Source organism: Cyanistes caeruleus, chromosome 17, assembly GCF_971803275.1.
Source record: "Cyanistes caeruleus chromosome 17, bCyaCae1.hap1.1, whole genome shotgun sequence".
Taxonomy (NCBI): Eukaryota; Metazoa; Chordata; class Aves; order Passeriformes; family Paridae; genus Cyanistes; species Cyanistes caeruleus.
In genome coordinates, this window is record NC_141717.1 from 6,390,643 (window position 1) to 6,417,886 (window position 27,244).

Consider the following 27,244-nt stretch of genomic DNA (forward strand, 5'->3'; position numbering starts at 1 on the left):
CTGTATGGAACTCACATAGGTAAAAGCACAGGAAATGTAGAATGAAAACATCATTAATTCAGCTGCTCTGCACACAGAGTTCCACATTAATTTTTTTCTTGATTAAACACATAGGTAAATACATTAGTGTTTTGTGAGCACTTTCACTGAGACTTCCCACTTAGATTATAAACAAAGAATCATTTTGCTATAGATCACGGGGCTTCATAAGCAAAATACCCAAGGAGGAGAAATCTTGCCCTTCTGAAATCAGTCCTCACATAAACACACTTAGACCCTCAAGGCAGTCTCCTGCTTCTAGAAATTCACTGGCTCACTCAAAGAAAAGCAACAGTTCCCTTAGCACATATTATAGGTGAGACAAAAGTGCTAAACAGCTTACCAAGCAGCATCAGGCTAATTAACATCATATCAGCTCTAATTGGAAGCGATTCAGCAGTGTCAGCTCTGTAGCAGGAGTCTTTTCAGGACTCACTGATGTGAAAGGAGAATAGTGACACCAAGAAGTGTTTAGTTTTCCAGCCCTGTGGAGCAACTGTTCACTGGAGAGTGGCCTGGAGTCACCAGCAAAACATAATCCAGCCACTGTGTCACTATTTCCCTCCCACTGCTGTATTCAAACGTGCTTTTGCAAGCACACCAAACTGCATGGGCTGGCTAAATCACCTCTGTGGTGCTGGCAGGGTCCAGAACAAGCACAAGATCAAAACTTCAGCTCCTTCAGTCCTCACAGGTCCTCTGTTCTTTCCAAGTTACTCCATGCAATCTGCAAGCTAAGACACATATCAACTCTACTGTCCATTTCCTACTGGGTAATGCCCACCAAACATTTAATTCTTTTAATGAAGATATAATTAACACATTTGTCAGGTCATGCAAACCCTGACCTACTTCCTTGCACTGCTATGAGTAATGAGAACTTCACCAATTTGACAAACTAATTAAAGAGTCTTGGTGTTGAGTACAGCTATCAAGGATGTAGCTGAAGCAAGTGAAATAAAATGAGACCTTTTAAACCAAATGAACTTCAGCAGCCTCTGTGACAACCCCTTAGGAACATTACTGCTGTCCAACTAAACAGGAAAAGATTATGAAAACTAACAACTAAAAATATTCACCATGATCAACTTATTAAATCACATTAAATAATCCCTTCCTTACAAGATGTAATTTTTAGAGGATTTGTTTTAAAGGACACATGAAAGACTGAGACCTTCATGGAAACCCATACAAAATCCTTCAACTTACTGTGCTGTGGAATAAACATGGCAATGGCTGCCCACCTAAATAAGCAGTTCAAATGGAAATGTGCTTATTTTTTCCCACAGATGCCAATAAGAAGTGCTCAGTGGATATAAAGCAACTTAAACCCAAGCCACCATCTAAACTCAAGTCAGTGTGTTATGGCATGTACTTAAAAGTGAAGATATCCCACATCTCATCTCTGTCATCCCACAGAAGTCATGCTTAATGTGTGACAAAAATTGCTCCAGAAGAAAAGGTTCAGAAGCACTAATGGAAGTCTGAGCTATTTTACAAAAGGATTTCTTGCAAAAAAATAATGCAACACTATAAAAACGAGCTCTAAGGACACATTTCACATTGAAGTAGAGTCTATTATCAGGATATAACATTTTCATGCATCATTTTATATTAAGGGAAGCTGTGTAGTCTAAGAAATGGCCATGTCTAGCTCCTTCTGGCATGAAAATCCTCCTCTGTGCTGTGACAAAGAGTGGTATTACCACAGACAAAAGCTAGCTTCTCTCATACCAATTTCTCTATCAAGTGTAAAATTCCATAATTTTCCAAATTTTTTTCAGATACAGCAAGAAACAGATGGACAAAACCTTTGTTTCTGTCATGGTGTTCACATGTGCTGTCACTGCCTAGTCCTTCACTGGGGCTTCAGCAGCCCTTCTCACACTCAAGCAAGGAAAATGTGTCACACTGAGTGACACACCTTCGAAGAGCCCCAATTTCCTTTCTTCTCCATGTCAAAGGAGCTTTAAATATCTACTTTTACTGTCTTGTTCCTCATTTGGTAGCTATTTTAAGCCGTATTTCAAGATCAAGTAGTGACTCAAAAGAATGAGTATTGAGCTAAAAATCTAGGTCCAAATTCTAATGGTCTGTCACTTAGAGTAATGCCTCCTGGTCTTGGTGCCCACTGCAGTTCATTGAATCACTGGGATGGTAAAATATTTAAAGTAACAAGCTTGATGTAAAACGTGGTCAGAGTAGAAAGACTGGAAAAGAAATATGAAGAAAAAAAAAAGATAATGCAAGTCCATCTCTGGAGAGACAAACTGTATCACTGTGAAATCCAGGCTGCCCCATGGGACACGGGTGATCCACAGCCTCTGCACCTTCCCTACACCACAAGCATCACCACAGTGAAAAGCTCTTCATTTTTATGCAACACTGCTCTGGCACCGAGGAAACAATGGCAGAAAGCTGTCAGTGCCTAAAGAAAGTAGTACTAATCACGCTCATGTAATTTTCTATTTTAGGAAATCCCGTGCTAATTGATTAAAGTGATTAGCTGTGCTAATGTTATCAGGCTCTCCTTTTGCCTTAAAATCATGCAAGGTATGTACAAAGAGCAACACCTGACTGGAGAGTTAACCTTACTTAAAATAATTTGGCCATGCTATAAAAACTGTTTTAGAAAAAGGCAATCACAAACTCATTGGACAAAACATGAAACATTTTTGTTGATGACAATTAAACCAGAATTTTGGACTGGGAAATTCTGAAGATCTCAATGTGCTTCCAACACCTTATCCCTTGGGCTGGCCAATTCCCACGAGGAGACTCAAAGTGCAAAACAATGGTTCCAGAGGTACTGTTCTCTCAGAAGTTTTAGCACAGGGCCTTGCAGGTCAAGACTTCAGGAAAATACATGAAGTTGGATAAGAAAACATGGACTGGGGTTGTCTCCTCTGTACCTGCTCAGTTTACCAGGATGCAAAGTGATGCTACTTCATTTTTAGGTTGAAGAATCCAGATCTCAACTTATGTTCCAATATTTACTTGAACTAAAATGGAACATTAGAGGAAAAGGCCAGGAGTGTGAATTTCTGCATCAGCATATATGGAATCACCTAAAAAGACCTTTGCTCTCCAAATCAGGAAAATGAACACCACAGACGGGCAGAAACCAGGGCCTATTACAATTAATAAAACATTTCAGATTTTAGCATGTAAAAATTAAAAGTTAACATGACAATAGGCAACTGAAGTTCATTTATTTTTAGATTGTGCATTTATGTCACTTCAACTGTGCATAAAAGGTTCTTCCCTAATTCATATGGCTTTTTAGTAGTTTGCATAATGCAGAAACTAACAGCAGAATCTAAGCAGAGTCTATAATATGACTTCATTGCAGTTGATAGAAATGGAACAGCAAATGAAGTATCCATCCAATATCTGCTCTGAACTGGAAGATATTATGACTTACCAAATCATGTTAAATCTAATTTGCCAAAAAAAAAAAAAGTCACTCTAAGTTAAATCTTTCCTCAAAATTACTGTCAGAAAGCCCATGTAGGCATCAAAGCAGTACTAGGATGAACCCTAAGTCCTGTTTTATTATTTAATACAAGTTCATTAACACCTTTCATAGTAGTGATTTCTGCATATCTGAAGAGGCTTTTCATTTTTAATCTGTACATCACTGCTGCTCAGTCCATTCTGTGGTGCCAGGGAACAGCAGCTGCTTCTCTATTGATTTCACCTTCGTATCTTTATTTTGTCTCATTGATTGAAAAGCCATCAAAACAAGTTTATGCTTAATTAAAGGAAATATCTAGGGTGTCTTACTTGTAAATGGAGTTACAAGCAGACTGTTCAGCCTGTTAACATCCTAGAAATCCAAGAACATTTTTACATTCTCAGGGAGTCACACTCTCTAAGCATATTCGTCAGTGATTAAAGAATTAAAGCTTATATGGCAATAACAATTAATACTTCTCAATTTTCTGACAATCTCTTGACTCTTCTGTCTAGAGTTTCAAAGCAATTTAGTGATACACACAAATTAATTCTCAGTACTCTGCACGGTCAGAAGTATCTTTGTTTCGAAGGGGTAAAAGCACAATATTCAGCAAAATGCAGTCAAGTTCAAACTGAGCCGAAATCCAGACTGCAGACCCCGAGAACTGACAGTAATTAACTTCCAGCTATGGTTTAGGATTTGCATACTGTCCACAGACCTGGGTACCAGGACTTACACATCTTAATTTATGCACCAAAAATCAGAAACGACTGAGGAAAACAATCTAATTACAAATGCACAGCCAAGTGACAATTTTTTAATCATAAAACTCCGAGCACTTTCCAACCTCCAACTCCATTAAGTGTTATTTCATTAGCATTCTCACTCTGGTACTTCAGAGCAAGTACAACTGCCGATGTACAATAATTAAGATCCTCCCTTGAAAACAGAATTGTGTGACTAGAAGCAGATGTGAAACTGGAATGTTGAAACTAGGAAAAAAAATTTAGCTTCATCTTTTCATGGTTTGTATTTTCTCCAACACACACCTAAGGGTGTAACTTTTTGGAGATATAAGCATCCAAAAGAACAGAAGCAGCTATAGTTTTTGATGACCCCACTAGGTTTAGAAGCAATACTTTGAAAATAGCGGTGCTCAGGTGACTCAAAAACATCAAACCATGATTCCCTACCCTTTATTCAGAAAGAGATGATACCACACAAGAATGTACCTGTTTCTTACAAAGGACAGGAAAATTGACTGACTTCAGTCTGCAGTGAACTATTCATCACTGCCTCCAATAAATACTGGATGCCCTGCTGACATTAAAGCCAAGCAGAGTCCTGAGTATGGATTTCAACAGGAATGAAAAGGTTAATAAGACTTATAGAAAGACTTCTCACAGTGTCATGCAACTTACAGTGTCATGGACCTCTTAAGAAAATATCTATTTAATTAGTCAACATATTTTAACCTATAAGTTCCTTTAAAATCTGACTTTCCTAATGCCCTTAAAGTCCTGTGACCAGCACAGACAGAAACCAAGGTTCAGGACAGACAAACAAGGAGTGAGAAAACAAAAATTACTGCAAAGACCTATCATTTCAAAGTATGTAATTTCTGACTTAATATTCTACATTACTTAGTAAGAATTCTCTTTTCCTAGTAAAGCTTATTTGATCCCTAGCAAGAAAAAATATCCTAATCAAGATAGGGAAACAGCATATTGAAGTTCCAGGCTTTTAGAATGAGTTTTACTCTTGTTTACCAAAAAAAAATGGGATGTGTGAATGCCAGAAGACACCAGGTATAAAGTAATTCAGTAGGAGACAGAGAGATGCCTGTGTTCATGTAGTATCTAGAGCATTTAGGTAATGTGGCTTAAATGTAAGGAATTTAAGCCATAAAATATTATAAATCTGATCAAACAAGAGAACTGATAACTGATCTAGTTAACACATGCTTCCAGTTTTAGAAATAAAACTTAACGAGCATGGGTTGAAAAAAAACAAGCGTGGCCTACTAAGAGGGAAAGTTTATATTATCAAAAAATATCTGTGCACACTTGTATAGCCTGGAACTGAGCCCTAAGTCACTGGACTTTGAAGCAACCTCAGTTTATTATGTAAGCTAAATACCAAGAGTTATTTCTGTATTTGTGTGCAGAAGCAAAGAACACGCCTGCAGTTACCCGCTCCTTGCTCTGCACTGGAGAGCAGAGGGAAGTCAGGCCTATCAATGCTGCCATCTACAGAGCGCTGCTCCGCAGATAAAGGACTTGCACTCTTCACTGCATAAAGACCTGGAGATTTTGCATAATAAACTGCTTGGAAACCAAACATTCTCCACCTCAGTTCCTCTTTGCAGCAGTTCCAAACAGAGTTACGGTCTGTGGGAGGGGGCAGGGGGAATAGCCAGGGGATAACAATGATTTCCAAACAATTTCAGAGACACATCTGCTCACACTGCTGTGGCTAATGTCACCTGCAGTAGTAATGCACCATTCCTTTCAGCACTTTACAGGGAATATAAAAATCAAGCAAGAACAGTGAAAGATTTGCACATCAACAACCGAAGTAAAACTAAAAAAGCCTGTGGTGTATTCAGAATTATTTTCGCCTTTCTTTTGTTTCTCCACAAAAGTAAATAAAGATATGATTAAAACAAATAATTCATTGTGATAAATGCATTCCATCTTAAAATGTAACATTTTGTATTTAATCTACCACTACAACTGCTCGATGTCATAATTACCAGTTTTAGAAAGTATAAGGAAATCTCTACATGGAAAAACCAAAGTGAAGAGTATGACAAAAAATAATATATAAATGCAAATGAAAGTAGATAAAATTATCTCTACAGTAACATTTTGTCTTGCTCTGCAATGGAGGCAATAACCTTTATAATTTGAATGCGTGTTTCGAATTACATTTGATACAAAATCAGGCAACTTCCTTTGATACAGATAAATCTTACTCTTGAAACTACAGTTATGGGGGGAAATTTGCTTTGTCTTGCCTTCAGTCAGCTCTACTGTAAACAGCAGGTTTCACAGTGTAAGACCATTTTTCAGCCCCAAATACACTAAATCCCAACTGGTGTGTTCTCTTCTGTAATCACAAAATGCACTCCATTTAGGAAATGAAGTCTTAATTGTTCATGCATTTCCAGTGCTAAACCCTTAACTAAATACACAGTGCCAGGGTAGCTCCACAGCCCCAGAACTGTTGTTTGTTCTGGCAGAGAGAGCTGGCCCTGCTCCAACACCTTGCCAGTCCACAACAGAAATGGTAACTGAATGCAGAAAGAGCTCATTTTCTTCTGTCTGAAATTCCTGATAATGTGTATTTGGCTATTCAAGCTGTGCACATTGCCAGCGCAGGTTGCAAACCAGGAAAGAAAATGAAGCCCTTGCAATAAAACATTTTTGAATGCTGCTGGAAGAGCACAGCCACAAGAGTTTGGTGCTGCCTGGGCTGTTTCCACAGCTCTTGCACCCCCAGCAGCACTCCTGGCTCTGTCCTCTCCACCAAAAGCTGCACCTGCCCAGGGAATCCCTCAAAAAAAAAAAGGGTCTTGCCTATTCCAGTTCTTGACCCTCCTCACAGACCTTCCCAGAACAACCACCTCTGCACTGCCACCATGAGGGACTCTGGTATTCAAGATGTAACATGGTCATCATGATGCTTGGTCACGGGATCATGCAGGATCTGCCAAAAATTTCATCTGAGTTCTGGGCACCATGCCCACTCCTCACCCAAATCTGGATTTTTTAATAGCAGCAAGTTCATATTCCCCTGCTGACTGGCATCTTAAGCAGACAATGAGCTGACAGCTAATAGTGAGCATCACTTGGTACCTCTAGGTTTAACTGCCTACACAGCAATGCCCCTGATTTTCCACATCAATCCATTCCAAGAGGGAAGTCAGCAGGGTGCTGCAGGGAGCCACATGTACCTCAGAATCTGAAAGAGTTCATGGAAATGTTGGCAGAGCCCCTACAATGCACAGTATAAGTGAACCCAGCAGGCAGGCAGGATTTTTACAGGCACACACTTGCCCTCTCAGTGGCCAGTATTTCCAGAAAACGACAGTCAAAAGTAGAAGCTGGCAACAGAAAGAGTGACATTAACAGCTATATAGTTTCAAAGCTCAGTCATTCACAAATTTCAGCCACTGGGCAGCAATATTCCAGTCACTTTTGTACAGCAATGAGACCTTGGTGTGGGTCAGGGACCTTAGGTGCTCTCACACACCAAAATATAATGCTGCTGTCACGCACGCTGAGCCACTGGACATTGATGTCTGCCCACTGCTTCTGGCAAAAAGAAAACTTACAATGTCTATCAGGTGAGTTTTTCTACCATTTGGCTACAGCACCAGAAACCCAGGCCTGTGTGAAAGCTGCTTCTGCAGAGCACAGAGCAGGTAAACACCAACCCAGCTGGCACATATGGCTGTGTCTCTACCACAACACTGAACAGGCATGAAACAAATTTTAACAATTTGCTCATTTTTTACAGAAAACATGAAACAAGAAATCCCTTTCTTGTATAATAATAAATTCCCTTCAATAAAGTCCCTTTCAACCTCCATTTCTAGCTCATGTCCTTGCATTCCTGCTGTACGCTGATAGACGGATGTGAGAGCACAAGCCACAGGGAACACTGAAAATTCTCTCCCTTGAGCATGCACCAGGCACCATGTCAGCAAGCTCAAACAGGCAAACACACAGTAGTTTTAATTTTATCCATGAAGTTTTGTACAAATCATAGTTTAGGGAGAAGTTGTTTCTATTCCAGCTTCATATGAATTTTAAATACTTAAGTTTTATTTTTAAGACGACAGCTATCTACAAGCCAAAGATTTAGGCAGCCTATCTTGAGCCTGAAAATACAAAATCTGTTGAAAGCAGAATTGGCTAGGCCAGCTCTGAAATTACCAGCACAGAGGATACACTTTAATTAGAAGGTTTTCACCAGCAAGTTCTTGTAGACAGCAAGCACCTGTCTAAAAAAATTATGTAAGAAGAAAAGCTGCCAAAACGTTTCAACTGACATACAAACGTGGATGGATCAGAGAGCAGGGGTTTGAAAAAGGTAGGGCTGCTAATTCTTTAACCAAACATTACACATACAACAGACACTTCCAGAGGAAATCTCTCAGTAAAAATTGACCTCACCTTTGTTGTTGGCCTTCACTCAACTTTTCCTTTCCAAGCAAGTGTTTTCACTTGCTTGCTTCACTGCACAAATGTTAGAAATGAGAACATATAATGAAAGCCATAGGGGAACTATTTTATGTAAGCAGCTCATTGAGAAGCAGTATTTCCCTTTTCTTTTCTTCTCCAGCTACAGTGGAACAACAGAATGATAGCTCTAACTATACAAACCACTATAAGAGTGAGCCTGCCATTCTTACATTCATGTGTTGAATTTTGCAGCAAAGGATGCCCTTTGGCAGTTCATGCCTCGGAGCAAACACAGACTCCTGCACACAAGTGCATGTGCAATCCTTCTTAACCTTTAAAAGGCTTAGAGCACAGGAATTTAAATAGTTACCAACAGCATTGTGACACCAAGTGAAATCATTTCGCTCCATCTGTATATCAGTCTGTAATTGCAAAGGAAACTGCAAAAGCAGACCTTTTGGCTGGAAGTCTGGAGCAAAACCACCAAACAGTTATGGATATCTATGTCTGACTGAATGCTACTTCTGACCCACCTCCCAAGCATTAGTTGCATTTCCAATTAATTTTTGGGTGCACTAGTCAATGCAGGATACAGAAATAGAAGACATTACACAATGCAATTAAAATCATTAAACTTTTCCAAAAGCCAAAACCTATATGGAATATAAATAAAATCAAGCAGCCCATGACAGCTCAAGCAGGTAGTGAAAACCTGCATCTAATTCTTTTTGAAAATAAATTTAAATACTCAATTTTTCAGGAAACTAAGTATCAGCACCAATTAATGAATGAATTCTCTGACATTGCTGAACTACCATCTGCCTGCAGAGATAAAGTCTGCACAGAAATGGCTAATGCACCAATGCACAATGAGGTGAGCATCCAGCATCACGAGGCGCTCCATTCCCTCGGCACGCGTGGGATGCCAGGTGCAGAGCAGCCTCTGGAGCTCCCTGGGTAATGTCCAGCCTGTTTCAGTGGGAAGCTGGCTACTTACTGCCATTTGAGGCTGACTGCTGTGTTCAGTGTGACATCCAGTGTAAAACTCCTATAATTGCTCAGTCATAACCAACTATCTGCAGCAGCACCGCTGCAGGATGATGGACTTTCACTGCTGACACTGCTGAAGCCTCTCTTTGGAGCTGGATGCAGCTCAGTTCTGCTCTGGACTGTGGGATGGCTGCCCACCACTTCAGTAAGGCCAAATCCTTCCCACTCTTTGCTGTGGGAAAGAGACTCAGAGGTCCCACAACGCCGGCACACAAGCAAGGACTCACTGTAGGATCACTGCCCACACGGAAAACACAGTGAGCAAACAGCCTTTGCATCCCCAAGATCTATCAAACACTTGCCTCACACTGATCCCACCAGCACTCACTGAACCACCACTCCTCCAAGTCACTGTCACATTCACATTGCCCACCTGCCCAAAGAATATAAAAATACACTTCCTAGAATCCAGCCAAGTTTCAACAACTCAAACTCCTGGTAAATGATCTCAATGCCTTTTATTTAAATTGATGCAGTATAAATAGACTTTTTAATGAGAAAATAGTTTGAGGAGGTTTATGTGATACACTAAAAAAAAATATTACTTGATCTAGTCTGCAACTCCTTATATGTTCAAGAAATAAAGGAAATACCAAATCAAATGGGACATCTTCTATTAGAAGCTGGTTTTTTACCTTATAAAGTGATCCCTTTAAGGTGTTAGATCTAGCAAGCTCAGACTAGTGACCAGTCCTTCCTTCCCTGATTTCATTTGCCAGAGCAATGAAACTCAACAATCTTAATTTTATATACTTTCATCTTTGTGCTACAATAAAAATGCATTTGATTTCAAGCAGAATATATATGCTTTGGCAAGTTCAGCAACAAATCACAGTTTGCATCTAGAGTAATTTTTAAGTATTTTAGCATGAAGCTGCACCTACAGAAGACTTAGAGACTGTGGACTTTGGGCCATGCCTTGCCTGTGCCTCTCGGGTGCCTTTACTTCCACGAGGCTGCACTTCATTGCATGGTTGACTGAGCAAAGGCTTGTGAAGTTGTCCCTTGGGTGTTCCCTCATCTCCAATCATGCTCGTCCAATCATTTCTTTTTTTCTGTGATAAGCATGTTCTCTATCTTTCTGCCATAAGGAGAAAGAAAAGCTTCCCTCCTCAAAAAAAAAAAAAAACAAACAAAAAAAAACCCTAAAACAAAAACACCACCACACCCCAAAGAAAACATTACACACAACTTTCAAGGTTACTAGAACCGCTATATAATTAATAGCTATGGGTATGCTTCCCAACAATGGCTAACTGAATAAAAAATCACCTCACTTTAAGTGCTGACTTTTAAGAAACTTTCAAAATTTCCCCGTTGTGTGAACTCCTTGTAAATAAAAGATTTAATACCCTTCTTTACATAACATTTATACACCATACATTTGTGTAGCAAGTGTACATAATCATTCTTCTGCATTTTTATCTGTGCTGTTGTTTGAACAGCTCTTTAATGTGTTTCGGACAATGTGAGGATTAACTACAAACAGGCAGAAAAACAAGCTTTGAAATTAAACTCTAATTTCCCACTTCAGCAAAAAGAGATAATACCCACTGACCTTTCTACAGCAGCTTTTCAGTGTGAAAAGCATAGGATATTCTGGAATTTCCCACACAAACTTGTACTCGTGTTATACAGGTTACCCAGAGCAACAGGAAATGGAACATATCAAAACATGATTATTCTAGTGTATAGGAACAGGCCATCTGAACCATTCACTGGATATACCAAGGATTTCCAACTGGTCTGGGAAAACAACCCAGAGGCTTCAATTCCAGGAAGATTTATGTATTAAACAAAGACATTGAAAACCCTATGTACAGTAGGCCTAATTATGGATATTCATTATGCCCTAAACCCAAAAACTGATACATCAATAGAAAGGTCTCTCTTATCTCTGTCAGGTGACAAAATTGAGCAAAACCTTTGTGTTATCCTGATTTGATCTTAGAGATCTGGAGTCTCAAAACACAGTCAATTATATTTATAAGAGCAACATTTTTTTTTTGAAGTAAGAAAACATACAGTTATGACTGTTCACTACATTTGCAGCTTATCAAACACAGCATGATTAGTTTTGATCTTCTTACAGAGATCACACCAGCAAATTTGCATTAAAAAACCCAACAGCATCATTCCACTAGTAGTTTGTCATATCATTATCCTGAACAGGAGAACTTTGCTGCAGCTCTACATAGAAACCCACATTCCAGAACAGAAACTCTTTCCAAGAGGATTGCAACAAAAGAAGTGACCAGCTACATAAAGAATTATTTATTGAATCAAATATTTTAGTTGCATTTTGCCACAGATAGATTCTGACCAGACTACAACAGGCCCTGGCTTAACTATATTATTTTTAAAAAAATTTTTTCCAGTGGCTGATATGCATGTAACATTCACATTGTAGGTGATGACAACACTAAGAACTAGCTTCTGTCGTTATTAAGTTCCTTTTTTAAAAAACAAAAAATTCCACCTGCTTAGCGCAATATACACAGCTTAACTCCTGATAGTGTGAAGTAAAATAATAATTATGGTGGTTTTGGACCTAGAATCTCTTGGTAATTACTTCTAGTCAATTCTGTGCACACTTTGCACAGCTCTCTGTTCATTTCTTATCTATCTGGATAACACAAGTACACTGCAGATGCTGAATAGTTTGATCTAGTATTATTTTGGTACAGAGGACCTTAAAACAGACCAAAACAACCCCTGTGAACAGAATTCAAAATGACAGAGACCTGCTGAGGTCACTAAGGTTTACACTGAAGAAGCATCTGCCTGTGGTCAGGTTTGCTGATGAAAAGGTTGTGTGCACCCCCTCAGAGCTATTCCTGGTGACAGCACAGGCACAATTCCCATCCAAGGTCAAGGAACAATCCACAGGCAAACAAAGCTCCCCTGACAGCCAGGGTCAGTGGCCATGCCTGGGCAGAGGAGGAGAGAGCTCTCAGCACATCAGTCAGACATTCTCCATATGGTTTCACAGAACCCAGACAACTAAAAGCTCCTAGAAACAGGGGCTGGGGGTGCTGGTCAGCAGCGGATTCCACAGGAGTCAGCAGTGTGTCCTGGCAGCCAGGAGAGCAAACCACACCCTGGGGTCAACCACAGCACAGGCAGCCTGGAAAAAAGGCAATTCTGCTGCTGCCTTCAGCACAGGAGGGGTCTGCAGCACGGGGGGCAGCTACCTCAGAGACCAGCCTTGAAGGAGAAAGAAAAATGGTTTGGAAAGATGGTGTTCATACCTTTTGTGGCAAGGAAACTGTGTGTGGCCTGTATATGTGATGCAACCAGTTGAGCAAAGCAAACTTTGTTGCAAAAGCAGATGCAAACTTAGTTATCTGTTTTTCAAATGTAAGGAATTTCATTGTTTTAATATCTTCCTTACAACATTTAGATTCTATTTTGTTGTAGTGAAGCTTAGCACAAGAAATAAGGGAAGCTTATAAAATATTTTGGCCAGTTATGCACCCAAGTAAGTATTCTCAATTGCCTGTGGCTCACAGATGTAATTAGACAATATATTTCTCTAAGTCATAAGGCTGTTTAGAGATGTGGTTGAATAAACACATCAAAATATAGAATTGCTCAGGAGCTGAGCAGGAAAGGTCAGGAGAAAACTTAAAATATGTGACTTGTTTCTCTTTGGAGACAAGAAACCATGGAGCAAGGGCAAAGAGAAGGAGATGAAGAAAGTTGTAGAAACAGATTCATTTGTCAAAAAAAAAAAAAAAAGCCGAACAAGAATGTTTCCAAACTACATTATAAATTCAATCATTAGCCTTCATTTATCCCTTACCTGTCAGGCTTCTGCATGCACCATCCTATCCTGGACTTGAGGACAAATGAAGATTCATGTACATCAAATCATGCAAAGAATAAAAGGAATAAAAACAGAATTTATGGATACACAAGATGCTCAGAAGACTGGCAATCAAGCACACAAGAAAACTCAACTAAAAAAAAACAGATTCAGGCCTGCACTTTGGAATATGGAGCAAATATGGAGCAAGTGCAGTACTGCAGAAAAGCTTGTTCTACATCCACAGAATCTTAACTTCACTATTCTGCCAACTAAAAGATTTTATTCAGTAAATTCCTTGCACACAGTTGGATTTTTTCATAGACAAAGCATGTCAAGTTTTTTTTCTACCTGCTAAACAAACTATTTTTTGTTTTTAACCTGGGTAGCTGCTTCTATTTTCTGCTTGATAGCCTGTTCTGGGTCTTTAAACTACACAAAGAACCCCCTGCAGAAAAACCACATGCTCACATTCCGTACCACATTTCAGGTGGCAAGTGCACTACAGTGACCATCCCTCTGCTACCACTGAGGGATGTGAACCTCTGCTCCTCCAGAGACCAGCACATTTCCATTGCAAGCTTGACTTCACAAGGTGAGATTTGTAAAAAACACCAGGCCAGGTGCATAGGATGACACACTGCTTGACAGATTACATAAACACTTCTCAACATACTGGCTATACTGAAAGAACTGTACTGTGCAATGATCATCTTGAGAAAGCTTGTAAGCAAAGGTGATACGATAAATAAAACCTGGAGAGAGAAATCCAATGAGAATCATTAACAATTCCACTTAAACCTCAGAGAGGACCTGTGGAAAAGGTTTGTTATTTAGGTAGGTAAATATATATCATGGGCTATTTTGTATTCTGTTAAAATGCTCAAGTGCCTCAAGACATTTCTCTTTGCCAGTCACTTCTATTTCAGATCACCAGTCTATAAAAAGAAGGAACTAATATATACGAGCGTACATGCCGCAAGAGCTCGCGTCTATATAAATATCCTGCCGAAGAAAAGTGCCCACTCCCTATCATCTCATGCAAAGACACACAAGGAAAGCCAAGAGTTTGTAAGAAATCTGCTGCAGTACAAAACTCTGCTTTAAATCCCTTTAAAGTAAGTTATACGTATATATATGTACAGGCAGGATATAAATATGAGAGGCAGTCACCAATTCTCCACCCAGTGACCTCTTGCAACACTCCCAAATCTTTGATTTACTCTAGAACAATTCCATGGAGCTCTTCACCAGCCCTCCACAGAACTCACTGCTAAGAGGTTTGCTCCAGAAGACTTTAAGGCAATAAAACAGCTCAACCAAGCCATAATGGAGGTGATGTTGAAAATAACACAGGTCTTGAACTGAATTAATTTATATGGCTGCATTTTTTGGTGTTCTCATGTTTTTCCATAGTGCTGGACAGATTTTTCTGGGGCACAGAATGGTCTTTTCCTCAAAAATGCTAAATCAAGCCAACTCTCAGTAGTGCTGAGCTCTGACACAACCACGTGGACTGTCAGCTAAGTCAACAAGGAAATTCCATATTCCACCACAATACGGAATCAGCCGTAAATATAAATTTTGTTTTCTTACAGAATTTAAACCCCAGTGGTCTGTGTATTTAACAATTCCAAGTGTTCTGCTTTTGCAGATAAATGAAATTAAATTAAATCTAAAATAAATAAAAATAAAAATAAATAAAAACAAGCAAACAAAAAGCCACACCACAAAAACTACCAATAAAAGACAACCCAAACAAGAAACTTTATATTTCAAAGCATGAGGTAGACAAGTAGCCCTATCCCTGGAATGATTCTATCTTCAAAGATATTTTCAGTAACATCCTGAATGCTCTCCAATGGTGTTTATGATCTTCCCCAGTACTGAAATGGATGAAGACACTGCCCAAAGATAACTACAAAAACTGTAAAAGAAAGAGTTCAGGTTTTTTCCAATTCCAAATCCCAAACAACAATATCTTTTGCCAAGCTAATATATTATTACATGCAGTAAACTCTATCCTGGTCACATCAAGACAATTCTTAAATAACTTGTCTGTGAAGCTACTGACCTAGGGCATTTTACTTAACTTGCATGAGGAGGGTGTTTTCTGGAGAATGCTGAAAGACAGAGGGAGCTTTACTAATTGCTTTAATTACATGCTCGGGGTAATTTAGTTGAAAATGAGCCGCGTAGTGTTTTCATGTGGCTCCAATATTGCTATGTCTCACAGTTCAGGGAGAAGCAGGAAGTCACAAGGAACCTACAAATTAGATAAATTGGATCAAAGCTAAGAAACCCAGCTGCAGATATACCTGTGACAACCTGTTTGCCTGACACACAGGCAGTGAGGAAGCAAACAAGCAAAGCACTGGCATATGCTGCTCAGGAGACAGCAGTAAGACAGCACAGGAGAGAGCAAATTTTATTGCTATGCCCTGTTCCTAACTACCACCAAAATGTTTTCATATTTCATCACTGAGAGCGTGCACTGAGTATTAACACAGGCACAAGTTAGAACTGGCCATGAGGCTTAACCACCCCTGCCTACTGCCCAGGCAGGAAGCAGGTTCAGAATAATATGCAATATATCTGTCCCCTCTCTTCAGCTTTAAAATACAAAAATTGCATCACTGAATTCCTGAACCAGGCTTAAGACCTGGAAAACCCTTCTGTCTTAAACATCTCTTTTTTTTTTTTTTTTTTTTTTGTCTGCTAATCAAATGTTAAGCCTTTGATTTGTGTTTACTTAGAGCTCAAACTGTACTGGACACTCAAAGGTATAAGGGACAAGGGGTGGAAAGCACAGTAACACTGAAAAAGAAAAGCAAAACCAGAAAGCAGCCAGAGTCTTCCAAAAAAGGCTTTCCTCCTTACAGTGGCAGCTGCCTGCTGTCTTAGAGAGCTGAAGAGAAAGAATCCTGGTCCCTCTCCTTTTCACTTCACAGAGGAATGAGCAGACACTGCTACAAGGGCCTGTAACCCCAGGCCTCTTGAGGCCCCCAACCTGAGGCCTGTCCAGCACACGAGTCACAAGGCTGTCATATGGCAGAAGCAGAGAGAACCCTTTCACTCTGATGTTTCTTCTTTTCAATCAGCAGTCAAGTGTTGTGCAAATGCCCTTCTGCTCAAAGAGTTTTTGTATGGATGACCAACACAGCATACAGAGCACACAGCCCATCACCCAGGATTTATAAACAAGGTTACTATGAGCCACCAGTGTGTCTGAAAAGATGCATTCTGCAATAGAAAGCACATCCACATGCACCCAGAAAGGATCACATCTCCCATATCTCTCATCATGGATCACACCTATCCCACCCTGTTGCCTGTGTGCTGTAAGCAGACCCCAGGTTATAGCCCATGGATCTTCCAACTGAAATACAAATTGGAATTTATTCCATTTCATATTTTATATATCATACTTCATTTATCATTACTTGAAGTATTACTGGATTTCCTTAGAGCTGCAAAGATCTCAAACCAGACTCCTCCCTTGTCAGGAGACACTGCAGGAACGTCTCTCTCTGGGAGATTTCTCTAAAAGCTGTGCTGTATGAATGTATGATAAATGCATGATTCAACCTCTCACTAGGTGCACCCAGAGTTCTTCAGTCTGTGGCAGGTGTTTTAGGCACACAGCAGTTGTATTCCTTTGTCATGTAAATTGGAATGGCTTGCCCAGGTACCATAAAGAAGGACAACACTTCAAAAAATAAGTACCAATGGATACATCTGGAAGAGGAAATTACTTCCCACCAGAATTCTTTTTGGTAAGACAAAAGCTGTCAGAGAAAGTTCTGAAAAAGTAAGAAGTTTTCAGAAGAAAAGGATGGTAGAAAAGCTGTTTCTCCTTCAGAATAATTTGTGTCCTTTTACTTATCTTTAAAGATAAACATAATGACTAACATTCATGAACAATTAGGTAAATCTCTGAGATTGCTCTACATGGAAGCAGCTGTAGAGGTTAAATGTTTTAATTCCAAGAGAAGGCTTAAAGATTAAGCAAAATTGCATTGTCAAATGCTTTGGAAATGGCATCTTCACAGATGGAGCCTCACTTGTGCACAATGGGCTACGTGTGCACCAGAGTATGTGCACATGGTTGCACAAAGGACAGAGCGACGCTTGTCCTTTGTGTAACAAAAACTATTACACCTCTACATTTGGAATTTTCTCCCAGTTCTTGATATAAATACTGGCAGATGTTGCTACCTTCGGTGCAGAGAGCTTAATCTTTGGCAGGTTGCAAACTTGTAAGTTAAATGAGAACTCTGCAGAATCATGGAAATACCAACACTGGGAAACAGACTTACATAAATTCTCTAAAATGAATAGCAAACATTTGAGTTACAGGAACTGGGAGGGTTTTGACAGCTGATTATTGAGTTCTTGTGTTGGACAATATCCTGGAAGACCATCCTGAGATCTGACTTCTGTCAACTGTGGATTTATATCAGCTATTATTTCTGCAGCCTGTGAAGAAAAGCAAATGCTACACTACATCCAAATTGTGCATTCACATATGTTTTTTTCAGTGCTAGGACAAGCTCTTTATACTGGCCTTAACAAAAAAGGAATATTTTTATAGTGAGTTTAGTTAGGTGTCTCCTCATTTGCTAATTTATTTTAAGGACTCTAAGGGAACTTTTAATGGAGCTTTTTTTTAACCTTCATCTTTGACCAAAGACCTTTTGATGCATTCTCAGCCACAAAAGCTTCGGCACAGTTCACGGGTTAGAAGGTGGCCTTGCTCAAGTAAAGGGTTGTTCACATTTATGAACAACAAAAACATTTTCACAGACTGCATTATATTTTTTGGCCAACAAGACAGAGATAAGTCTACTGCATGGTCAATGAGACATATTAAAAAGTTCCACAGAGAGAACAGATGTGCCTTTTGTTTGCAGTCTAGGACTCCAATGTTCACATTGATTATCAAGCCAACAGCTGTGCAGTGAAACTCTTGCTTTCTCAACACCATGTAAAAATTAAACTCTGGCTTTTGGAAAATTGGACTATTTTAGTAGCTGCTTAACATTAGACCCAAAGCCAACAGTATCATCCCACGCATTACCTTTGCACAAGTCAGAACACCTGATCATAGATGTGAAAGGCTGGAACAGAACAGCAGAGGCTGGACAACAGCTCCAGAGCAATCCAGCAGGGAGATTAAAACATACAATGTGGAGCAATTCAGTGGGCAGCAGGATTGTCATAGCAAGCAAGTGCAAGCCATTTTAAAGATGGCTTTAAAATTATCACTGAAAGCATAAAAAAAAATGAATTATCTGAACATTAATGACAGAGAAAAGTTCTTACTTAAGCAGCTTTCTGTTTTTCAGCCAGCTATAAAAGAATGTACCAAAGGTAGGAGAAAGCCATTATCATTTTGTGCCACTTTTATAGACTTGGCACAAGACAAGATGATCTCTGTGAGGCACCGCAAAGATTTCACCTATAAAACCGTCTGCCATTTCAAAACACTGGTAGAAGTGTCAGACAAAAAAGGACATTTAAAGAACAGAAAATTACCTAAATGGCTAAAGAAATTAAATTATGATGAATATATTGAAGAAGCACATTTATACTTCTGTAGATAATAAAAAGGCCAAGGGGGAACTAAAATTTGATTAACTGCTTTTTGTATCTCAGTGTGTTTCATGTACTACACTGCAGAATCAAATGGAGCTTCTCTGAGTGTTTTCTGATCATTATCAAAGCTGCAAAATACAATCTTCTGTCAGGAAAAAAACAGTACTGGCTACTCAGAGAACAATTATTTCAAACAGTAAATTCAGCAATGAGGAGACAATAAAAGCATTTCTAAACATAAACAGTGAAAAAAAGATAATGTGAATCTTCCACTATTAATTTCACTGCAATCATACTCAAACTAGCAGCTAATAACACTTTACAACACTGATTAGATTCTAGTAGATTACTGGATTTTCTTTGTGCTTCAGCAATCAAGTACACAAACACACTGCAGTTGCTGAGTTCCTGTTATACTTTTCCCTTGCTTCAAAGAATTTAGAGTTCAGCTTGGGGTTGTGGTTATTTATACATTTATCTCTACACCTCTACATTTACCTTCCAAATTATTAAAATTAATTAGGTATATCCTGAGCCCATGGTTTTTGTACAGTTGAGGAAATTTCCACATCAGCTTGCACATAAGGAGAGAGGGAAAGGAAAGAAGTTCAGAAGCTAAACTGGAGCATTTTTGTGCCATACTAGAAAGGGGTTTCAAGGTCTTCAAGGAGTAAATCAAAGGAGGTTTCCTTTACTGTTTCTGTTAAGAAATATTCACATATCTGCAGATTATCTTCACTTGGCATATCCTGCAGAGCCTACTGGAATAATAAGCTGACCTTTTATAGAGCTACTTTTATAAAGCTGTTGGTTTCTTGGGTTTTTCCCCCTCAGAGATTGTATCATCTTCATCCAAAACTTTTCTAGTACTTTTAAGATTACCATTTAAAAATATACTTAGATTAAGTTATTAGTAAAGTTATTAGATAAGTTATTAGTAAAATACAAGATTTAGGGGGTAGTCTTGCACATTTTTTTTTCTGTCTATTTAATTTCATGTTCTAGAGCCTAAATATTTAAAACATTAACTCTTCTCCTGTAGTACTGGAATTCTGCACTTTCTGGCACAAGGTATGCAAATAATTCCCAGTTTATATCACTGTACAAAAGTCACATCTAACTTCGATTTGCACTCTGAATTTAAGGAAAGTTGTTCAGACAATTTAAGGTTCTTCAAAATTCAAAAGGAAAAAGTGTATTTAAAAACCTTAAAAATTAAATACATAAATAAGTAAATATCCCTAGGACTCAAAAATCTTGCTCAAAGTAACCTTCAGTCCACTGTATTTGCAATCCTGGTTTATATAAAACCATTTTCAAAGAAAACTTATGTTTTAAAGGCAAAGGGGAAAAAAATCTTTTCTCAGGCAAGAGTAGGAAGTGAATGCAAATACATTATTCCAGACAGTTGCATGACTTTTCTTTTATGCAGATTTGCAGCATTCACCATATTTCAGTCCTCATTTTGTTGTGCTGTCTCTCATGGAAAGCCCATCATCCTCGAAAATGCTCAGACAAGAAAAGCAGGACAACTGTAACACTTGATCATTCCCATATCATAATCTCCATATAGACAGAATAGCAAAAAGATAAAAATACACTCAGCTCTTATGTTAAAATCTAAGGAAGGTGTTGCCATCTGTACCAACCACAAAGACAAATCCAGATAAACACCTCAAGTCAGGCAATGTTTTTCACCTGAAATGCTGAACACATTCCCACACCAATTCTGACTTTGCTGCAGTGGTGTGACAGCTTCCTCTGTCCTTCAGCTTTCATTCCTTACTGTCACTATTTGCTATTCCTGAAGGGAGGATGCAAGAAAGATGGAGCCAGGCTCCTTTCAGTGGTGTGAGCCAGGATCAGAAGAGAAGGGCACAAACAGACAGGGGAAGCTCCCTCTGAACGTCAGGGAACACTTCTTCACTGTGAGGGTGACCGAGCAGTGGCACAGGTCACCCAGGGAGGCTGAGGAGTCTCCATCCTCAGGGATAGTCAGAAGCTGTTTGGACACAGCCCTGGGCAGCCTGCTCTAGGTGACCCTGCCTGACCCTGGGGTTTGGGCCAGGTGACCTCTAGAGGTTCCTTCCAACACAGTCTGGGATTTTGTAATTCTCCCAATAGCTGTCCATGGATGTTCCCTGGTTAATGGAGCAACAGTATTGAAATAATGAAACTGCAACTGATGAAAGCCATTTTAAGAGACCAGAAGGAGGAATCAGTCCCCTGTACAGCAACCTCAGCCCATGGGCACCTTATATTAGAGCAAATTAGGCTAAGAGCTGAACTGCAGGAAACACTGATTTATCCAGGGCTGTTAGCCTGTCAATAATAGGGTAAAATACATTTGTTCTGAGATGTATGTGTCAAAGGCAATTTCCTCAAAGTATCTAATGAATAAAAGGGTAGGACATGCTGTCATTTCAGCTTGGATCAAAACTCACTTTTTATGTACCTTACAGGATTCTTTAGAAATGTAAGCATCAACAGTATTTTGTTATCTAATAAATTAGGCATCTTCATTAATTTAAGTGAACAGGGCAGAAGTCTAAAGGAAGAGACAGTACACTCAAAGATAGTATAATCTTTTTCCAAAAATATCTTTTATACACTGATGGTCACACTGCTACAATGTATAAAACTATGTAAATGACCAAGCTATAACCTAAATTTCTTATTTGACATCTAAATCAGATGTAAATTAATCAGAACTACCAATTTAATTTTAGAAGAAGAGTTACCACAGATTAAATACCACAACTGAAAAAATTATTCTGTAAGCTGCAGCCACAAGAAAAGACACAGAATGCACCCAGAGTGCTTCTCATTTACACACCTGAATTATAAGGAAATGTTCTACATTTCCCCTTGGGGAGGAGGCGAAATATGCTCCACTGAGCCAGAAACTCAGTGCTCTTGATTTTTCTGCCTCAGGTTGATGTAGATATTCCCCCTGTAAATCTGGCATACTCATCGTGGGAAGTTCCAAATACATAATACTCGCATTTGTTATGTCACATCAAAGTCATGCTTTTTTTTTACCACAGGTGTGTGTATATATATATATACAGATTTTTGCACACTCACACACGCTCCAGTAACATTTCATTCCTCCTTCTTTGCCGTTTCCCTACACAGAGGTTGAGCAAGGGCCAGGGCCTGCAGCATGCTGAGCTTTCAGGAACCATTCCAGGGCCCCAGAGACGGAGTTCAGCCTGAGCAGAGGGAGGGGAGCAGCTCCTCACAGCTCCTGCCTGCCCTTGCAGAGCCCAGCAGGACCTGCACTGCCACCCCACACTGCCCTTTCCACCACAGCTGTCCCAGCTGCTTCTCCACCAAAGTAGCTTTTCCATAGCCTTGGAAAGGGACGAGTTTCTCACTCTTTTATTCTTGGCTCTCTCTCACACTTTGGTAATGCTGATTGAGGTGCAGACGTGCACGGCAGATCTCACTCAGGCCAAGAACCAAAATAGTCCAGGCCTTGTTCCAGGTTGCACCAAAGTCCTTAAATGGTTTGGCCTTGTTCAGCACTTCATCACTTTGCTTTGACGCATATGCCAGACTTCAGAAAGTCACCACTAGTCAGCATCACATGTCCAGACAAACAGATGCAACCTATATTGTCACCAGGACCGTCTGGAGGAAAGAACAAATGGTGCCAAGCCCTCTTTCTACTACTTCAAGACATCCTTTGACTTGTGAACTATGCTCATCAAAACAGTGCACAACTTCCCTACACTGGTAAATTATTTCTCAAGGCACCTGTCACATTCTTAGGACATTATTTTCCTTGTGACATCCATTTTTATTGCTTCTAGATTGGACTAAAGTATTTCTGTCCCAAGTAACAAGGAAATTGTGTAATGTTCCAAAGGATAAAACTCAGTGAAGGTTCTGAGAAATCTTGAGCAGAGAAGGCAAAATTAACAATTCCACAGAAGAAAATTCATTAAGAGTTATCCTTCTCAGTATCTGTTTTAAAGATAGGAAATTTCAGCATGAATTATCACAAATATCTACAGCCATATATAAATCCAGCATAGTATTGTTACTACTAGAAATAATACATGTAACCTGTTCTTTTTGTGCAGCTGTATGTAAAATACTTTCTCTAAACACTCTTACTCTACTAATGAAATTATTCTTTTATCCCCCTACTGAAAAGGAAAAAGAAGAATATATAAATCTTGTATCTGAAAGCTTAAAAGTTACAGCACAGCCTTCCCCCATCCAAGGTCCTGCTTTTTTTCCTAAATCACTTTGAATTCTAGACAGTCTGGCTATACTGCCAACACTTTGCATGCTTTGATTGCTAGATTTATTATAGTTCATATAAATAAGTACAAACCTTTTAGTCTGAAACCCATATGCAAGGAGTGCAGGAGCAAGCATGTCTGAAAGTCTTAAAAGTTAACCATTAGTAAAACAAATATATTATTTTAGATCTATGAAACAGTTATACAGAGTAGGCTACATTTAACCTTATGGAGCACAATGGGCCATGAAGTACAAAGCAAAGATCAGTCTTCCATGAAGTTATAAATGAGGCTAAAATACAGACAGACATACTGACTCCTGGAAGATCCAAATTTAGTCAATTATGAGTCTTGGGTAGACTAGAATAGTAACTCATTTTTCTGCTGGAAGTAGCTAATTACAGATTCAGAACAAAGTTCAGCAAGCTGTGCAATTGTCGCAATACAGACAAATTGAATGACAGGTATCATTTCAATTGCTGTACAGGGAGATCATGGAGAGCTGGTGCTGGCATGTGTTGAACTGTTCTAACACAGTCCTTGGTAGATTCTCAGTAAACAGTCATTAGTAGCATTTTGGCCACCAATAACAGAGTTTGACCAAAAGAGATACTGCTTAAAATAAGGGTTAATTTGGTGTTAATGAGTGTTTAATGTGACAGACCTTGTCTGGGCCAGAATGTGAACATTAGTTCATTAAAGCAGCTGTTTAATTTTTTATTATTATTATTATTATTGATTTCTCGCAACCTTTACACGTTTCTAGAGATTTTTGTTTTGTTTTGTTTTTTTACATTTAAAGATTTCTCTAGGAAATCTTACAAAATAAATTATTATACTAAAAATCCATACAATTAGTTGCAGCAAGGTGGTGGCTGCTGTCACTACTATGCTTTTAATGTAATTCATATTTTGTCCCTTTCAGTAATATTTTTGTGTCAACTTTTTAGAACCAAAGAGGTCACCTTGATTCCCTTTTAACAAATTAAAACTGATAAAGTCTAAATTAGTTTTCAATGGCTTTAAAAATAGTTTGTTGTTTCTCTAATGAAAAAAGCAGTCACCTCTTTTTGATACATCTTAACTATCTTTGTTTTAATAATGTGAACTTATATCTCATCATGTGGAAAAGAGAGGACAGACAACAATCCTGCTAATTTTATGGCCCTGACAAATCCCTCCTGCACAAACCTACCAACCCTATGGAAAAGAGTATGTCCCAGAAACTTGTGAGAAGTTTTAAAAAGAAACAGACAAACTTTCATTGTTCTAAATGAAACAGATTGTTTTACATTTAGTGCTTTTAAACCATCATTCCATTCTAAGCTGTTCAGCTAGAATCATGTAGGTACTGTGAATTTACAGTATTTTAATTGGGGTAAACAGGCTGTCTCAACCTAAGGATTCCTTTATTCACTCTTCTGGATATCACTCAAAATGCATTGAAAGCTGTTTTGTTGGGTTTATCAAATTAAGGATGTGAACAACACTGTAAATACAGAAGAAAAGGAGGACAATCTGAAGCAGAACCAGGCTCCCACTTTGCTCCCAGCACACAGAAGAATCCACTGCCTCTGACAATGAGTGTTTTCCTGGGTCATGTGCTGAATTCAGAAGATAAATGTGGATTCAACACTATCTAACCTTGAAAAATTATGCTTTTTAAGTCATATAAAAGCTGTTCTTGGTAAACATTTATTGCAGAAATAAATATTGTGTATTGGTAGACAAGGTCAATAATATTAAGATACCTCACGTATCACTGAACTGGTGTGCTATTTCACTCCCAAGATGTATAACCTGGCATGAATTAAATTAAATCACTGATCATTATGTGATGTGAGAAGTTCATCTCAGGATGCATCGGTCATATCTGCGGCTCAGCTGCAGAAATGTGATCTAGTGCTGGTGGGCAAAGCACCCACGAACACACAGCTGGAACCCTGCTTTGTACAGTTCTTGTCACCCAGACTCGGGAAAGATACTTGAAACTGTACAAGCACAGAGAGAGGTTACAGGAAGAACAGGGCACAGCAAGAAGCCACCACACAGTTGGGTTTAACCGAGCAAAGCAAAGGCTGACAGAGACACTCGTGGCTGCTGTGTGCAGGGGATGAGAGAGGAACATCTCCACAGTGGATTTAGGAGTGCTGCCTACGGAGTCACTGCAGGAGAGAGCCCTGAACAGGTTCAAAAACAGTGACAGGGTTCTAACCAGGAAAATAAAGAGCATATCGCACATCATCCTTTTCAAAGAAATATTGTGTGCATCAAGCAGTATTTATTGAAGTATTTGCACAGTTTATGAGAGGAATTTTGTTATGTAGTTCTTGAGATGGAAACCAAGTGGAGTTTTTGAACAGGAAAGAAAATGTGGTGTTAAGTATTAAAGTTAAAATGTGAAGAGATAACTGCAAAGAGGCTCTTTCACTGTAAGTCACAGCCCACTTGGAAATAAGGTTATATTGACCATGAGTGTATGGCCACACTAAAAAGGTTTCCTAAACCAACCAAAACATTTCTTTCTCATCTCAAGAGAAAAACTACAAAGATGCTGTCAGCTTCTCTGAACATCCAGTAGCAACCAACATTACAGGACAGCTAGTCTAACACTATTCTGGGCTGTTATACTTAAGATTTCAAACCATATGAGCATCATTTAATAACACTCAAATAATAGAATTTTCTATTTGCATTTTAAATAGATCATCTGAGTTCTTGCTCAGTTTCAGACAAGTGGTGGCAGTGACAGTATAATTTACAGAAAAGCAAAATAAAAATTTATTACAAATTCAATGAGAGGAAGACATTAAACACAAGTCTGAAAAATTTAAAACTTTGCACAATAACCTGAAACACAAATTAAAGGCAGAGAGCTTGAGAAGGTTCTTATAATAGAATCATAAAATATGATTTTAGTTAGAAGGGATCAACAAGGATCATCCAGTCCAACTCTTGGCCCTGCACAGGGCAGCCCAAATGTTACACCCTGAGAGTTTTATCCAAACACTTGTAGAATTCTGGCAGCCTTGGTGCTGTGACCACTGCCCTGGGGAGCCTGTTCAGTGCCCAACCACCCTCTGGGGGAAGAACCTTTTCCTAATATCCAACCTAAATCTCCCCTGACTCAACTTGAGCCATTTCATTGAATCCATTGAATGCCAGAATCAATAGCTAAACTTGGTCTTTAAAAACCAAAGCAGGTTTGCCCTCCAACTGGTAACGGATAGGATATTATATCTGCTTTTAACTCAGGTGTCTGTGCTCTAGATCAGTGCTGTGGCAAAACTGGCAATGAACTAGCATCACACATTGCAGGAAAAATCCTTCAACATTTACAAAAGAAATTTTAAAATTAAGCAAATTCATTCAGCCTCTTCTAAAGCAATTATGCAACACACTATATATTTGAGCAGCACCATCTGGTAGGAAGATGTACACTGCACATGTATCCATTATTCGCACATTTTCACACTGTACCAAGCCTCTGGGGGAATATATTTTACCATGATATTTGAATTGGAAAAACATCATTTAAGGACTCAAATTTGAAAAGAAATGGTTTGCATTTAAATGCAGTTACAGAATTAAAAATTTAACTCACAATACAAAGTAGAAATTATATGTACCTTATCTAATGAAATGGGTCAGGAAAAAAAGATAATGACATCACCATTTTTAACATCTAGTTTAAGTGGTTTATCCTACGCAGACATTGCACCAAGTCTGACTTAGGTCTACTGAATGGCCTTCAGCTCTTCAATAGATGTTCAGGGCACATGAATTCTTAATTTAAGGACAAGAAAAATAATAAAGGAACTTTAAATATTAGTTAGACCTT

The 27,244-nt window shown here is 38.9% G+C and overlaps 1 protein-coding gene across 4 annotated transcripts in view; it reads right to left on the reverse strand.

Annotated features, from left to right (window-relative positions):
- The window catches only part of GRIN2A (glutamate ionotropic receptor NMDA type subunit 2A), a 156,201-nt gene that overhangs the window by 96,823 nt on the left and 32,134 nt on the right, over window positions 1-27,244 (reverse strand). Inside the window, exon 1 of one of the 4 annotated variants that reach the window (XM_086853969.1) lies at window positions 16,430-16,560. The exons of the other annotated variants lie outside the window; for them this stretch is intronic. The gene's annotated coding sequence lies outside the window, so the exon portion shown is untranslated. Of the gene's footprint in view, window positions 1-16,429; window positions 16,561-27,244 lie in introns of those variants that run through there. 4 annotated transcript variants of the gene reach the window in all.